Source organism: Vidua macroura, chromosome 4, assembly GCF_024509145.1.
Source record: "Vidua macroura isolate BioBank_ID:100142 chromosome 4, ASM2450914v1, whole genome shotgun sequence".
Classification (NCBI taxonomy): Eukaryota; Metazoa; Chordata; class Aves; order Passeriformes; family Viduidae; genus Vidua; species Vidua macroura.
This window is the reverse complement of record NC_071574.1, coordinates 52365790-52381197: the sequence shown is the minus strand read 5'-3', so window position 1 is coordinate 52381197 and position 15408 is coordinate 52365790. Positions and strand designations below refer to the sequence as shown.

At 35.9% G+C, this 15408-nt stretch overlaps 1 pseudogene; it reads left to right on the top strand.

Annotated features, from left to right (window-relative positions):
• Positions 1-12523: 12523 nt before the first annotated feature.
• LOC128806987 (5S ribosomal RNA) lies at positions 12524-12642 on the top strand (annotated as a pseudogene).
• Positions 12643-15408: the final 2766 nt, after the last annotated feature.

The following is a 15408-nucleotide window of genomic DNA, read 5'->3' as shown; positions in this document are numbered from 1 at the left end:
TAGGTGCTTATTCTCAATTTTTTATTTTTCTTAGCACATATAGTTCAATTATTAAATTAAATTTCTTTATTTGATATCATCAAAACTCCTATGCAACTACTCTTGTTTGTGACTGGAGCAATTTAAGGAATTCAGAGCAGTTCAAGATGTTTGCATCTAGGCTGCTAGTCTCAGACTGGATTTTGCCAACTGTCAGCTGCCTGTAGAAAATGTGTGTCATTCTTCCAATTTCTTTTGATGTGAAAAATAATAGGTTCCTTTAAAGTTGTAAGGAAGGCTACTTCATCCATCATAAAAATTGAAAAGGAACATTCTTTTATTAGGAAAATATACCTTAGCATAGAATGCAAAGATCTCCCACTAAAAGAGGTGGCTTAGCCAAATAAAATGTAATGGAAAATACCCATTTGAACACATCCTTCTTTGATTTACCAAAGTACAACACAGGCATATTCCTGATATATGTAGCTGAATGGAAATAAGCATTCTCCAAGTTATATGGTTCCATTGGGGATTTTGTTTGTTTTCCTCTTCTCCACAGTAAATTACATTTTTTTACAGGTATCACCTAATCAAAAGTTAGACCACATGGATACCAAATGCCCCATTGTCTGCTGTCAAGACAAAGTAAATTTCATATAAACTAAAGATTTATGGCTAAAAATTATGATGCATCATGGTCATAAATGACGCAATGACTTTCAGTGTTTTAGTTTTATCCCTTCTTATAGTTCTATCTAAGAAAAATAAAGTCACACAGAAATTTTGATTTCTACTTAGCCCTGCTAAATTAGCTTTGTTCCAGGTGACTGAATTTTTTTTTTTTTCTTTCAGATGTTTCATTCCTAAGAACAAACTCAGATGAACTGCCTTACAAACAACCATTTTGTTTATTCTAGGATTTGGAAAAGATTGAACAAATGAGCTTTAAATAATGTTTGCCATGCCTTGGGGAATATGTGAGTTTTCTGTTCAAGTAATGTATCTGCTTTACATATATTTCCTTTATGTTCTTTGTTTTTGTCTGCAAAGCTTCTGGTTTCTGTAATTTCAAAGAATTGTTGTGAATTTGTCTATACGACTACTTCTCAAATCTGACAAAGATTTATTTAAACCCTCAACAATACTTTGCTAAATTAAAGGTATGAATTTTGAGAAGGATCTCTTTAAAGCACACTTCCAGGCAGAAATGTTTATTACTTTAGCTGATGGCACTGAAACTCAGAATTACAGATGAGATGAAAACTAACTACAGGCTGGTTTTTGAAGACAAAATACAAAAAGAATTTATTTTCATTCAAGGAAAATACAGATCATCTGAAAAGAAGTTGTGCAGTACATAAATACTAGATGAATATGAAACATATAAACTTCCTATCCTACTCAGTATCATTGCTGACAATTATTTTCTCAGCTTGAAACACCAGTAATGCTGACTCCTTTAAAACCAATGAAGCCTGCTGTTTTTCCCATTTTTATATATCACTCAGTGTATTAATCACTGTGTTTTGGAGGGGGAATAAGCTAATATGAAATTAGAGAACTCTCTTAGGAAATTCTTCATTTTGGTATAATAATAAGATCCTTCATGCTGCTTCACTGAACATATCTGCAATAGAAAGTTAAATATAAAGACACTTTTCCCCATCTCTTCTCACTATAAGTTTTTTCTTCTATGCATTCTGCATTCATGAAATCTAATGACAGGTACTTAAATAGGGAAAGCATTTTTGAAGAATATTTCTTGTACAGCCTAGAAATATGAAAGCACTATTGTCAATTTAGATTATTTAGATTATCAAAGGTATAAAGTGTAAATGTGACCTGGAAAATAATGTTTTCTGAAAAAGACTTAGTAATAACAGATATGAAAGGGTCAGTAGGCATCTCAAAGAAAAATGGTGAGCATGATTCCTATTCTTCCTCGGACAAAGATTCCAGGGAAAGGTTCTATTTCCAAAAGCTTTTTATGTATTCTCCCCTGCAGCAATGCTGATTAGCAATATAGATTTTCCACTGGTTAGGCTGGATACCATAACTCTAACAGCCAGGTTTCTGATTTGTTGAAGATGGGGCCTTACAGGTAAGATACTTGGTTTAGAAGTATCCTGTCTCCCACCTTTAAGGCAAGTGCTCTGTGGAGAAATGGGTTTCTCAGTCCTGTGTATAGAGTTCAGAAAGAGCAGAAAGGAATCCAGGGTCAGGCAGAATTGAAGACACTTTCTACTTATAACTTTCTCTGGGAGTTACTGCAATTGGCTTCTTGCTCAGAGCTTTAATCCTGCACTTTCTGAGCATTTAACATTCCCTAAGCACTGCATTGTCAATGATTTCAGAGGTTATAGATTCTGTTTCATTATGCCTTTATTGATTGGCACTGAAACACTTTACTGTTGATTGCAACATGAATTACAATGCTTAATTTATCCTAAGTATGGTCTTTTGATCCAAGCAGGGAAATGTTACTTTCTCTTTTACAGATGGGGATTGAATTGGAGTACATATGAAGTCCACCTCTTCAAACATACTTGGAGGAATTTATCCACCATGGATGTACTGAATTTCCACAGAGAGTGCCATATCTTGAACAATAGGCATCTTGGTGTCATGCAGCATTGAAGGTTTTTCTAGTTGATCAGAAATCACTAAATTGCAAGCCACATGGAATGGTACTGCAGTCTGCCAGGGTGTCCCCTGCATGGCAATTGACAAAGAAATAGTGAAAGTTTCTTCTCCAAATCATGCAGAGCTTGGCTTGGGAGTTAAATCCCATATATCATAGCCATTATAGCTGTTCAGGGAATAGCACCTGTTCTGCTGTACTCTGGCTTCACATATGGTAGAGAGAAGTGCAGACTCAGAAAACCAGGATGGTACACAGATGGAGGCTTCTGACTGGCCATGAGCAGATGCCTTCCTCTCTTCAGTCAGTCTCTTAAATGTCCCTAATTCTTTTCTTTTTAATGAATACTTAGCTAACTGACACTTTCCCATCACCCTGAAGGCTATGCTTCCTTTTGCTGGAACATTGACTACGTATTCTGTGGAACCCAGGCATTCAACTCAGAAGGGAGAATTTCAGTAGACCATTTTCCTTTCCCTTCTGCCATATCTCTTCCTTCAGTTCTCAGCAATAAAAACAGTAACAAATGATTCCTGGATCTGAACCTTTTCTTCTGAAGATACAAAGATGATCTTTATTTTTTACCCCACAAAACTGAGGGAAGCGAGAAAGAGGAGGCAAAGGGAAGCAATGGCCTTGTGCATCTGTATATTCTTCAAAAGTTTGTAATATTTGAGTTAGCACATGCCTTTTCAGAGATATTGAAATTTTTGTGCATATTTATAAAGATATCTAGTAGCCAAAATGAGTACAAAAAGATGCAATAAATAAATGCCTCTTATTCTGATCCAAAGGTCCTGTTCCAACCATGGCATTCTCACTAATTTTAGACTTATATAATCTATGTAAAATATATGCTGAGGCACATGTAATATGGGTTAGGAGGCTATAGTAAGTCTACTTAATTCTTCACATTTTTAATGTCAGTGTTTCCAGATAAGCCTGAGAGAGGCCATAGGTCTTGTGTGAAATTTTGACCTTTTAAATAGGCTAAGTTGTATGGAGCATACAGTACAGATTAATGCTACAAAATGATCAGAATCAAACTATTGGGTTAACTTAATGCAAGTGCTTTAGGATTCACTAAATAGTTTCTGAATTTAACCAAACACCAGTTCCCAAAATCATATATTTCCTGTTCTTTCAGTTTCAGATATTGAAACAGTTAGCATAGTGATTGCCCTCACTGCACTGAGGAGAACTGAATCTTCCGTTTTTAATGTTTTAAAAACTATAGAATGACTAATTAAATTTGATTTGTTAAATTGAATATTAAGTCACTAGGGATAGAAATCATTAAGGCAACAAAGTAACTTATCTGGAGAACTTCACATTCACAAATAAAATTGATTATTTTAACTGGTATGATTTAAAAGAGAAGCAATGAGTTTGTATGCAAAATAGAATAAATAGACTTTACTTGCTTCAAACAACATATTGACATCTTAGAATGTGTAATTTAGTTCCAAAAGTAATATGCTTCTAACACTTTCTCCAACATGATATTGTTTGCAGTGAAAGGAGTTTTCATCATTTATTGTGCCCCTTAGATATCTACCATGAACGTAGTTATCTAAAAGAAGCTACATTAATTTCTGTCTTGCACTCAGCACTCTGAAGTACTGACTTTAAATGACATTTTCTTCAGCTCCTTTCAGAGATGACAAACACTGTCACTATTAGAGGAAGTCTTAGTATGTTGCCTAAGAGTAAGTCCTAGGGCCACAGGTCATTCAGCAATCCTGCTATTGCAAATGATGATATCTCTTGTATTAGTCGAATTCCTTGCTTGTCAGAAATTATTCTTGTCACTTGCCTGAGATGCAGTTGGAATGAAAGTGATAGTGTAACATATGGTCTATGCTCTAGCATGGCAGACACACATCCACTCTCTCAGAGTTGATTAATCAGCTCTTGATGCAGTGCCCTTAACTTGCTAACCTCACTTCTGCATTTTGCAGTAGAAAAATCACTCAACCATAGTCTTTAAAGAAAGTTGTACATTTTATTGTACGTTTCATGGAAGCACACTATCCTACAGTTTCTAATTTTAGCTTATTTTGATGAGCTAACCATCATCTGGTGACCTAAAGAATATAATACTACAGCTTAAGTTAAATCAGGTGTGGCTATTTTGGTAATAATTGATTTTGTATAATGAACTTTCCTAAGAACAATTTTGCTACATCTCTTCTATATAAGGGAAAGGAACCAAGAATATGGAGGAGATATTTTCCCTCAATCTTGTTATTTATCTTAGTAGTTATTTGATAGTATAATTTATTAAAGATCTTAGAAGGGCATATCAACAGATTTATCAACATTACTTGGACACACAGCCTGTGTCCAAATATATGCCTGTAGGCATATTATAAATATATGTATGCCTCTAGGCATATTATAAATATATATGTACTGCAAATGTATTAAAATAAACAGAAATTATTTTAAGACAAAATTTTTACTTAATTTGCCTAAAAAATAAATTCTGAGTCTGATTAAATAATCAGGAAAAAAACCCTTAGAGTTAACAATGAGATTTACTCTATCCATATCAAAAGAATAAAAATATGCTGCCTAATCTGTACAATAATAAATTATACCAAACTTTTTACAGCTACATTAAAAGTTTAATGAAATTAAAGTGAATCCTGTGGAAGAATAAATATTCTGAAAACCACAATATAAGAACCAGATTTCTGTAGGTTCATTACCTCACAAGACAACAGTAGCTAACAACAGTCACCTTACAAAACCAGTCTGCTTCAAGGAATGTGCAAAATCATTTATTCTCAGTCAATGGTTTTTGTTGTTGGTTTTTATAGTGTATTTAGCCATTGGGTTTGATTTGGTACAGCACTGGAGTGTGTGGTAATTCTATAAGTAAAGTAATAGAAGCAGAAAACCAAGTGCTCATATTTGCCTTAATTTTGGGTAGACAGTCAACCTATATGCATGTTGACACCTGGATAATTGACTGGCATGTAGAATTTTATTCTTGTTTTCTACTGGATTATTTCCTTCAACAATAAGGAGTCACAAGCTTTTCTGATGTATCTGTTTGAGGAGATATTTGGTTTTCATTTGACAGAAAAGCAAGTAGACTCATTTGTATGTCTTCATAGCTGAAGATTACCATACCCATAATTCCTTTTAGGCCTGAACCTGTGTCAAAAAAGTAATTTAGGATTGGATGTGGAAAAACATAACAGCGCCATACTACATCCACATTCCTTACAGAACCCTCTTAGAGTATTTTATGGAATTCTACAGAAGATGCTTGTAGTAAATTTGAGGACTACCTTGAGTTCCACTTTACTAATTTCCAAATAATTTTCCAAAATACAAGCTCAACCTAGAAACATAATTTTATGTATGAAATTTTCATTGTTATAATATTTGTCAATAACAATAATAATAATAATGATAATGAGAATAATAATAATAGTAGCAGTAATACTATTTACGTATTGTGGCATAGCCACATCTTAATTATCATTAGTAGTCAGAGAACATAGTTCGATAAAAAAATAAGGTCTGCCATAGGTGGGGTTGAAGAAAAGATTGAAGTTTCAGGTTGTGACCTTGGAAATCTCTGCTAAATTGTCTGTGGTTTAGACAAAGCTGTTGACACACCACAAGGTTTAGCCAGAGCTAGTAAAAGAGGTCGCACTAAAGGCTGCTGTGTCCAATCATAGAATGGCTTTGGCCATTAAAGACTGTCTAGTTCTATCCCCAATGCCTTGGGCAGGGACACCTTCCACAGACCATGTTCCCCATCCAGCCTGGCCTTGAACACTACTAGGGCTGAGGCATCCACAACTTCTCTGGGCAAAGTGTTTCAATTTCATTTTAAAGAGAGCCACAAGCTTGAGTTGCCTTCAGTCACCCTCACAGTAATTTTTTTTTCCTAATATCTAATTGAAATTTACATTTTTTCAGTGTAAAGAGATTCCTTATTGTCCCATCTGGCAGGCTCACTGAGTAAAAGTAAGTAGAAGTAAAAAGTAAACTAATAGGCTGATAGGGTGAAACAGTAATAAAGATTCAGGTGTGGCAAAATGGAAAGGACATGGTACACAAGACAGGAGCAATGCATACTGCAGGTCAGGGAGTGTACCTAGTCATTTTTTACTGGAGGTCCTGGAAGGGACTCAACACCATGGGCATCTTTTGTTTTGATTGCCCAAAAAGTGAATATTCTATAGCATTTCCCTTGCAGGCATGTAATATTTCCCTGAAGTCCTGTTAGTAGTGCAGGAGTCCATAAGTGCAGATCAGATGGCTGGATTCTTCTTGTGGAAGAAAGAATATGGAATAAAGTTATGGCTTAATAAATGCCTGAAAGCCAGAGCCAGGGGAGAAGGAGGGATTGGCCAGTTGCTGGATTTATGCATAGCTGGGCGATGCCTAAATGATGCAGCAGGATATACTGATATAACATTAACATTAATGTCACAGAAATACATTTAACTTTTATGAAGCAGAGGGTAGTTGATGGCAGGTAACAGGCACTGGCATAGTGACACCAAGATGCTCCTTCTGTCTCGATGTAAACCTCCTATTAAGAAGCAAAAGTTCCCCAGCACTTCCATCCCAGTGCTCCTGACTAAAAAAACCACAGGTTTAGCTCTTATGATTTATTGACCTGTTTCAGCTACAAAAACAAAGCACAAGGTTGCCTAACTGGTAACCTATGACAACCCAACCCTGGCCACAAAATTTGGATTTTCTGGGTGTTGTTCTTCACATTCTTGTATCTTTCATTCTCAGTGCCAGTCTTCACCCAGATAAACAACCTATCTATAATTACTTGTCCCTACTGGTCCTGTATTTATGATATCCACACATAGCATTATGATATAGTATCAGTCATATATAGTATTCACATTATAGAAACATAGTCCTGTTGGTCTTGTAATACTATGCTCCCCTCAAGGTTTTCAATGCTATCCTCCAACTGCCCATGGCATTTAGCTGTTCCTCTTGTAATTCCTTTACAGCCTTTGAGATCCACCCACCTTTCCTCAAGTTATCTGTAACTTTTGTCAGCAATTTTTCATGTCATATCTAATAATTTTCCACATTTAGCTTAACCTCAAGCCAGAGTATAGTTAATGGCCCACTCATTTGCCTGTGGCTCTAACATTAACTCCAGAGGTCAGGAAGGTACCTTTTCCAGTGAAGAATCACTATCAAAATATTTTCTCAAATGCAGTGCAATAACCAGCCGTTTTCCTTTAAATGGTGTAACAGGGAAAGGAGTGGCAGAAGGACTCCAGTAACACAGTGACTGCTATAGCTTCTCAGTGTACAGAAGTTTTGCACGAAGACACCTAACCATAGAAGATTCATCCTCCCCAGTCATGCTTTCACTACAAAACTATGTGTTATTTTGGTGTCCTCAATCTTTTAAGTTGCTTATTATACTTAAATTTTGGTTCTTAAATTTACATTGGACCAATTATTGGAGCCCAAGTCTCACTAATGGGTAAATGAGCTAACACTGGAGGTCTTTTTCTCTTTCTTCAGTGCAAAACATAACTTGTAAATCTCAATGGGCCTGCTGTGAACAAAGCAACTTGTTACTTAGTTTTTTTCAGGTAATGTTATGGGTGAGTAATGCACTGATATAAATACATTTAGAAAGTATGAGATGGTAGATAGAATATTTTAGCTACAGAAAGACATTTTGCAGCAAGACCAAGCTATAGTTCTCAGTATTGGGTGGTTACATAGTTAAAAGCTGCAGCGCAGAAAGGTCTTACTCTGGATTAAAGATCAAGAGACAAGCGTTGCTGAAGATATTCAGAGTACTTAAAGAAATTCAGACAGTTTCTAATTCAAACTTTTTTCCTTCTTCCTCCTGAATATTTCCCTATAAGATCCTCATCTGACAGTAATTAGACTACTCAGGTTAATTAATCTCAGAAAATTCAGGAGCATAATCCAGGCAACCATAGAAGTTGACATAAACTTAATCATCGCCATTGTCAAGTTGCTCTAGCATGACACACAATGAACTGTAAACACTATACACTGAATTATGATTTGTTATGTATTAACATGTAAATCATGCCTATGAACAGCAGTTTATCTTTTTAATATTACTCTGTATAAGGGAAGTTTAGCCTGCAGTAATCACTTGCATACCTTTTTGAAGAAAATCACTACTATTGATGCATTACAGAAAACCTTAAAAATCACTCTCACATATTTCTCTTGTGTTTCTTTCCCCTTTTTCTTTATTTCTAAGCCAGATAATATTTTTTTACTATACTGTTCATACCTTTCTGAAGTTCAGTTTTTTACTACTCTTTTCTCCTCATAAAATATCAATTATGATTAAATAAATGAGTTTATCTTAAAATTAAATTAAATATTGACATGAATGAAATAATGCATCACTGAATTGAATCCAGTGTACTAAGTGTACAATATTCCTTAAATAACTGTTTCCTGCATCACCCCTGCTACTCTATTTTTGACTTTATTTTGACTGTACTTGTATGCAATTTGTTATATAACATTAAAAAATCTCTAAATTTACAGTATGTATCACAAGATGTACAGTATGTATCTCTACTCATCTGGAAGACAAAAGGTGAATGTTGGTCTAGAGAAGTTAGAGTTGACTGCATTAACTCACCAGCACTGCAAGGAAAAACAATTGCAGGTACAAAGAATAATGACAGTGCATGCAGATGATATTAATTTTTTTATGGCAATCTGATAATTTCTACAGAGCATTATTGCACAAATTCCCTGATACATCATACAAAAAAGTGGCATGCAATTAAAAAAACCACGAACTGTGCACATGCTTACAGAGAGAACATCAAAATTATAATAGACTATGAGGAAATAATAATTCAGACCTTAGTAGCAAAGACCATTTTTGCAATTTTACCACAATTCCAATAAAAAACACTAACTAAAATTAATGTTTCTTTTTTTTTTTTTTTTTTGAGGGTGTCTTGTATATATCAAGATGGTATCAAACCTTAGTGCAGTACTCACTTTGTTTAAAAGAAGACTACTTCACAGCTCATGATCATGTTTAGGCTTCTGAATTGAAGATATCTCTCTCACTTTTAAAATTATAAATTTATTTGAATTAATTTAATACTCTTCAATAATCACTTTCATAAATTTCATTGAGCAGGACAGAGGCCAGAACTGGCATAAAGAATTCAATAAAGACACAAATACTCTTGCACCTTAGTGATCTATTTTGCTCAGACTGAGGAACAACCAGTGGTTCAACAGAGCTCCTTTAAAGATTGGCCTAAGAACAATCAGTTACTAGACTAACTAGAAGGGGTCAAAAACAGATGTCTTGGTTTTGTTCAAATGAAGAAAGAAAACTTTAAAAGTCAATCCCACTAAATTCACACATTTCAGATTATTCAAAAGAGATGCAGAATCAAGACTGAGAACCTCAGACTGTCACAGATCATGCTCACAATATGAGAAAGCAAATAATACACTGAAGTGTAAATGCCTTTTGTATGGTTTGACTACACAGAGACTCTGCCTAAAACCCCACTGGAAACCTGTGACAGGGACTTCCTGTGGTGCAGACACATCCTCCCCCAGCTGTGCTCCAAACAAAGGCTACTTTGGAAACATTTCTCCCACCACACAACGTCCTATGGCATGGAGTATCCCTTTGGTCACTTTGGTCCATCTGTCCTTCCTGTATCCCCTGCAGCCTCTTGCCCACCCCCACGGCTACTCGCTGAGGGGGCAGTGTGAGAAACAGAAAAGGCTTTGGCGCTGTGTAAGCACTGCTCACCAGCAATTGAAACACTGATGAGTTACCAATATGGGTTTGGTCACAAATTTAGACCATAGAACCATACAGACTGTTATGGAAAAAATAACATCCCAGCCATATCTTGGATATCCTCTTATATGGGTATAGCAGAACTTGCTGCTACTTTTGTCTGCCAGAGTGACCACTGGTGAGACAAAAACAAAACATAAATACTCTGTTTCAAACTGTTAACTACTGATAATTGCAGTAACTGTGGTAGTCAATATTTTAAAAGTAAAATACTAAGATTATTGTACATTGCAGGAGAACACTTTTATGCCTATATTCTTCAACAATGAAAAACAAGATTTTTTTTCCCCAGCATATTGCATGAAAATTAAATTTTTGTGAAAGGAAACAATTTTACATAGAAATGCTAATGTCTGATGCATGTTTGAGTAGTAGAGAAATAGCAAGGTGATTTGAGTTGCAGTAAAAATAAAAACTGAATTTTCAATGTTCTAATGAGTTGAAGCTTACATTTCAGGTTTTAAAAACCACAGTTCTTTTGCAGCTGCTGTGCTTTCCTTGTGAAATTAATGTACTTCTATGTGATGAACTTAAGATTGTATGAGAAAGGTAAGACTTCAAGAAAATCAATAATTTATATAACTACTAGAAATGTGATGTCTCAAATGCTTGCAATAAAACCTCATTGGGAGACATTGCTTTCACACTACAAACTTTCAGTTCTAGGTAATGATACTAAAGTAAAAAACTACAGTTGAGAAGATGACATTTTCTGATATAGATTGATGTTAAAAACAGTACAATTAATTCATTTTTATACATGTTAATTTGTTAAATATATAAGTTAAATACTTTCCCCTGTAATGTTTAAAACTAGGGGGAAGAAACTTTTTAAATTAAAGATGTGATGGTAGTTTGGGCATTTTGAATCTAGATTTACTAAATTGAAAAACAAAATTCTGGTTAAAAATATTGTCATTCCTGTCATTCCTGTGTCTTGTTTAAAAGTGTCTAAACACAAGGGAATTACATGCATGGCGTCCAGACAGTAAAAAGTAGAAAACTGGAATACAATTGGGTTTCATTGTCATTCATAGAAGAGAGATGGACATTCTAAACATTGCATTTTCTCACTGTGTTGTCTCTTGATCTTGCTGAGGTGTATAAGAGGTGTATTTCTTTCCCTATAAAATCCTGGTAAAAATAGAAAAAGCAAGATAAAAAAATGAAATTTGGAAAGAGAACAATCATAAAAAGAGATGTCTTACATGTAATGTATATGCAAGACCCCAGACAACCTCTCTCAACAGGACTTTTAAAAGGGCTTATGGCTGTTCACATACTCTCAGATGCATGAGAGAAATATTGACAAGATATTCTCAAGTGGTTAAAACAACAAACTTTACTTGCAACTTCAGAAAATCAAAGAACTTTGGCAAAAGGTTTAAAGCAGCATTCAATCAACATAAAACACTACTCAACATATTGACTTAGCTCATTCTACTTAGCAAACTCTAAGCCCATTCAATTTTAAGTTACTCAAAAATTCTCAGAGGGAATTAGAAGAAGAAAGGGAAATAGACAGAAAAGATTTAGAAAAGAACAAACATAACTACCACTCCTGGTTCCAGCAGTGCTCAGCTGATGGAAGTTCCAAGAGGAGGTAAACTCAAGACATGTGCTCCCCTTGTTTTCCAGTTTAAACACCCCTTGGCTCTCCTGGGTCCATCCCCCACGTAGGACTTGCAGTCATCACCCCTCTTAGGAGCTGGGTTGGGGCTCCAGAGGTGGGATGTGGAGCATTGCCTCCAGTCTCCTGGTGGTAAGTGGCCACTGGGGGCTGGGACAGCAGCCCAGAGGAGGAAGGTGTATGGGGCAGTGCTTCACCTCACCAAAAGCAAGGCCTGATCTGCCTCTTCCCCCACACGTGCAAATGAAGAAATGTTTCGAGCCGGCAGGCAATCCCTCCAGTCTCTCACAGTATAAGACAGATTGCACAGCACTGCTCAAGAGTAATAATCATGTGCTTACTGCCAGAAGTAAAGGGGTATTTTGAGACGTGTCTTCAAAAATGTCTCCAGGGTATAGTTATAATCAATATATCAGTATAAGCCTATGGCCAAACCACCCTGAGAACACCTGATTTCATATGATCTCAGAAGTTTAGCTGGGTCGAGCCTGGTTAGTATTTGGATGGGAGACTGCCTGAAAATACTGGGTGCTGAAGGTTATTTCCAACTTTATTTCTTGTGAGCGGCTTTTACCTGCCAGACATCTGCTGGGAACTTGGCCCAGCAGAGAAGTGGCAGTCTAGGAAGTTCTTAGAGTGTGTGCAGGAGAGCTTCTTGTCACACCTGTCACAGCTACTGGGTAGGGGCTCCACTAGACCTCCTGTTTACAAAGAAACAAGGGATAGTGGGAGATGAGGCAGTGGGAGGCGCTCTGGGGTACAGTGATCATGGAATAGAATTCTCAATATTCAGTGAAATAAGGGGGGGCATCAAGAAAATTTCTACTTTGCACTTTTGGAAGGCAGACTTCAGCCCATCCAGGATGCTGATTTGGAGATTACATTGGGAAAGAGCCCTTAAAAACAAAGATGTCCAGGAAGGATGGACAGCAAAACAATCTGGTGCATCAAACACTTCTTCCAGTTTTGTATCATCAGTAAACTTGCTGAGTATGCACTTTGTCCCCATCATCCAGGTTATAAATAAGGAGGTAAACTGTACTGGACCCATGCAGACTCTTGTGGTATACCACTGGTGACTGGCCTTCAGGTGGCCTTTGTCCTGTTGCTCACAGTTTCAGTCTGCTAATTCTTTCAGTATTTGGCTCATCTAACTGTTCACTAGCCCATTTTTAATCAGGGTGTTGTGGGAGAGAGCATCAAAAGTATCAAAAGTAAGGATAAGCAACATCCACTGCGGTGCCCTCATATGCCAAGCCAGCCATTCTGTCAGAGAAGACTACATCCTTGCATTCTAATATTTTTATTCATTTTATGATGAGCATTCAGGGGATAAGAAGAATAACTTTGATAAACAGCAGCAGACTTAAAAATATGGCTACTAATTCATGCATTATCTGGTATGTTTTTCATCTTCTCTCTGAATCTCAGAGAGATTTTGTGTCTTCAGGTTTCAGAGGCAAATCATAACACCTGGTTACAAAACCAAATAAAATACACCAGAGTTAGCAGGTCATACTATCTTGGACACAAGTATATGACAAGATGAGTTCATCATCTAAATGTATGACTCCTTGTGTATTTCTGAGCACTTAACAGACCCTCAACCAATCAGCAAGCAGAAGTAGCAGGTATTGTCTCAAACCTATTCTTACACTGCCAAGTGTTCTAATAAGAGACAGTATTTTACTACATAAATTTCTTAAAAACTATTTCAAGTTTGCAATATGAAGATGCTGAGTTTAACATATACTTTGATATTAATTTCTCCCTGACACATTTGGAAAGAGATAAAAATATATTTTGCTTGTTTTCTCATATTGCGGGAAAGTATGGCATGTCAAATTGAAATGTTTTTTTCACAGTTACGTATTTTTAAGAAAAAAGACATATTTTTAAAATCACTAAACTCAGAATAGGACAACTACCATTGATAAAATAGACATCTTTCTGTATACCTTACCTTTTAGTAATTAAGTGCTTGCTGGGCTGCTGGAACCTCAGATTTTATTAATGTCTTGCTCAGAACTGTGACTGAGCTGGAGACTTTCAGCTTCATAAAGAGTATCCTAATCAGTAGCTGTTGCAGCTATTATAAAGCAAACTTTTCCCTCCTTGCAAGGCCTACACCCCAGATGGATTCTCAAATAAAAGCCATAAGACAAACCTGCATAAGGTTATTCTTATGTACCAAGTCAATGCGTACTCACCTATAAAAAATGGAACAGCTGCATCAGGAGAGACAGTTTTCCATCAAATCTATCTGCATGATAGGAAGTATTTTAATGTAAGGAGGTGGAAAGGACTTAAGGAAATAAAACAGACACATTTTAAGGTAAGCATTTTTCCCCTGTTATCTTTTAGGGCTCAACAATCTGTTACGGTATTGTAAACACTATAACAAACACCAATCTGTTTACATTAGGCCAGTACTTAGCTTCTACTTAGCTGCAAGTGGCTCCTACAAGCTGAAGTTTCATTCAAAATAAACTGTTCTGTAGCAGACCCGAGGAGTGTTTAACCCAAATAGAAGCATACTGGAAGTGCCACCCACCGGGGTGGGCAGCATTCCTCAACCCCCCCCAGCACATATACATTCACCTGTAGCTATTTTACACCCTGCCCTGATTCATCCATCCTGCTGTGTTTTTTTTCCTGCTTTCTAAAAACATCTTCATCCCTCAAGCCCTCTGTCTATTAAAACACATGAAGATCCAAGTTTAAATCTGGTACATTTTTGTGTAAGATTATATCTTAAATTAAAAAGACACTTCTCTATTGGAAATATTAGCATGTGGAATTACACTTAGCAAACATCCAAAATCGGTTTGAACTTTAATATTGTTTAACATCTTTTTATTATATTTTATCTTTTGTTGAAGAGTCACTGTAAATTCAACAAGGAAGAATGTAAATTGAATATCTTGCATACTATTATGAAATTGTTCATGTTGCTCTATCTGTTCAAACTAGGGCTCTCAAAAAAAAAAAAAAAACCTTAGCAAACTTTAATATTTCAAAATATAATTGTCAGTTTGGAGTAACTGCAGTTTTATAATGTGCTGCTATATAATGAATTTGTTCCCTTTAGGTACAATATACCCAAGAGTATTTTTCAGTGCAATAACTGAAGAACATCTCTTCTATATTGGTATAAAGTGGGAATATTGAATCACTAGCTAATGAAAAATTACAGGACCATGCCAGCAATATAATGTATCAGTAGCTAGAAAGCTATGCTGCAAACTGTGCCAACAGTAGCTTTATAGAAGAAAATTAAGTTCACAGAATACATTTGGGGACTTT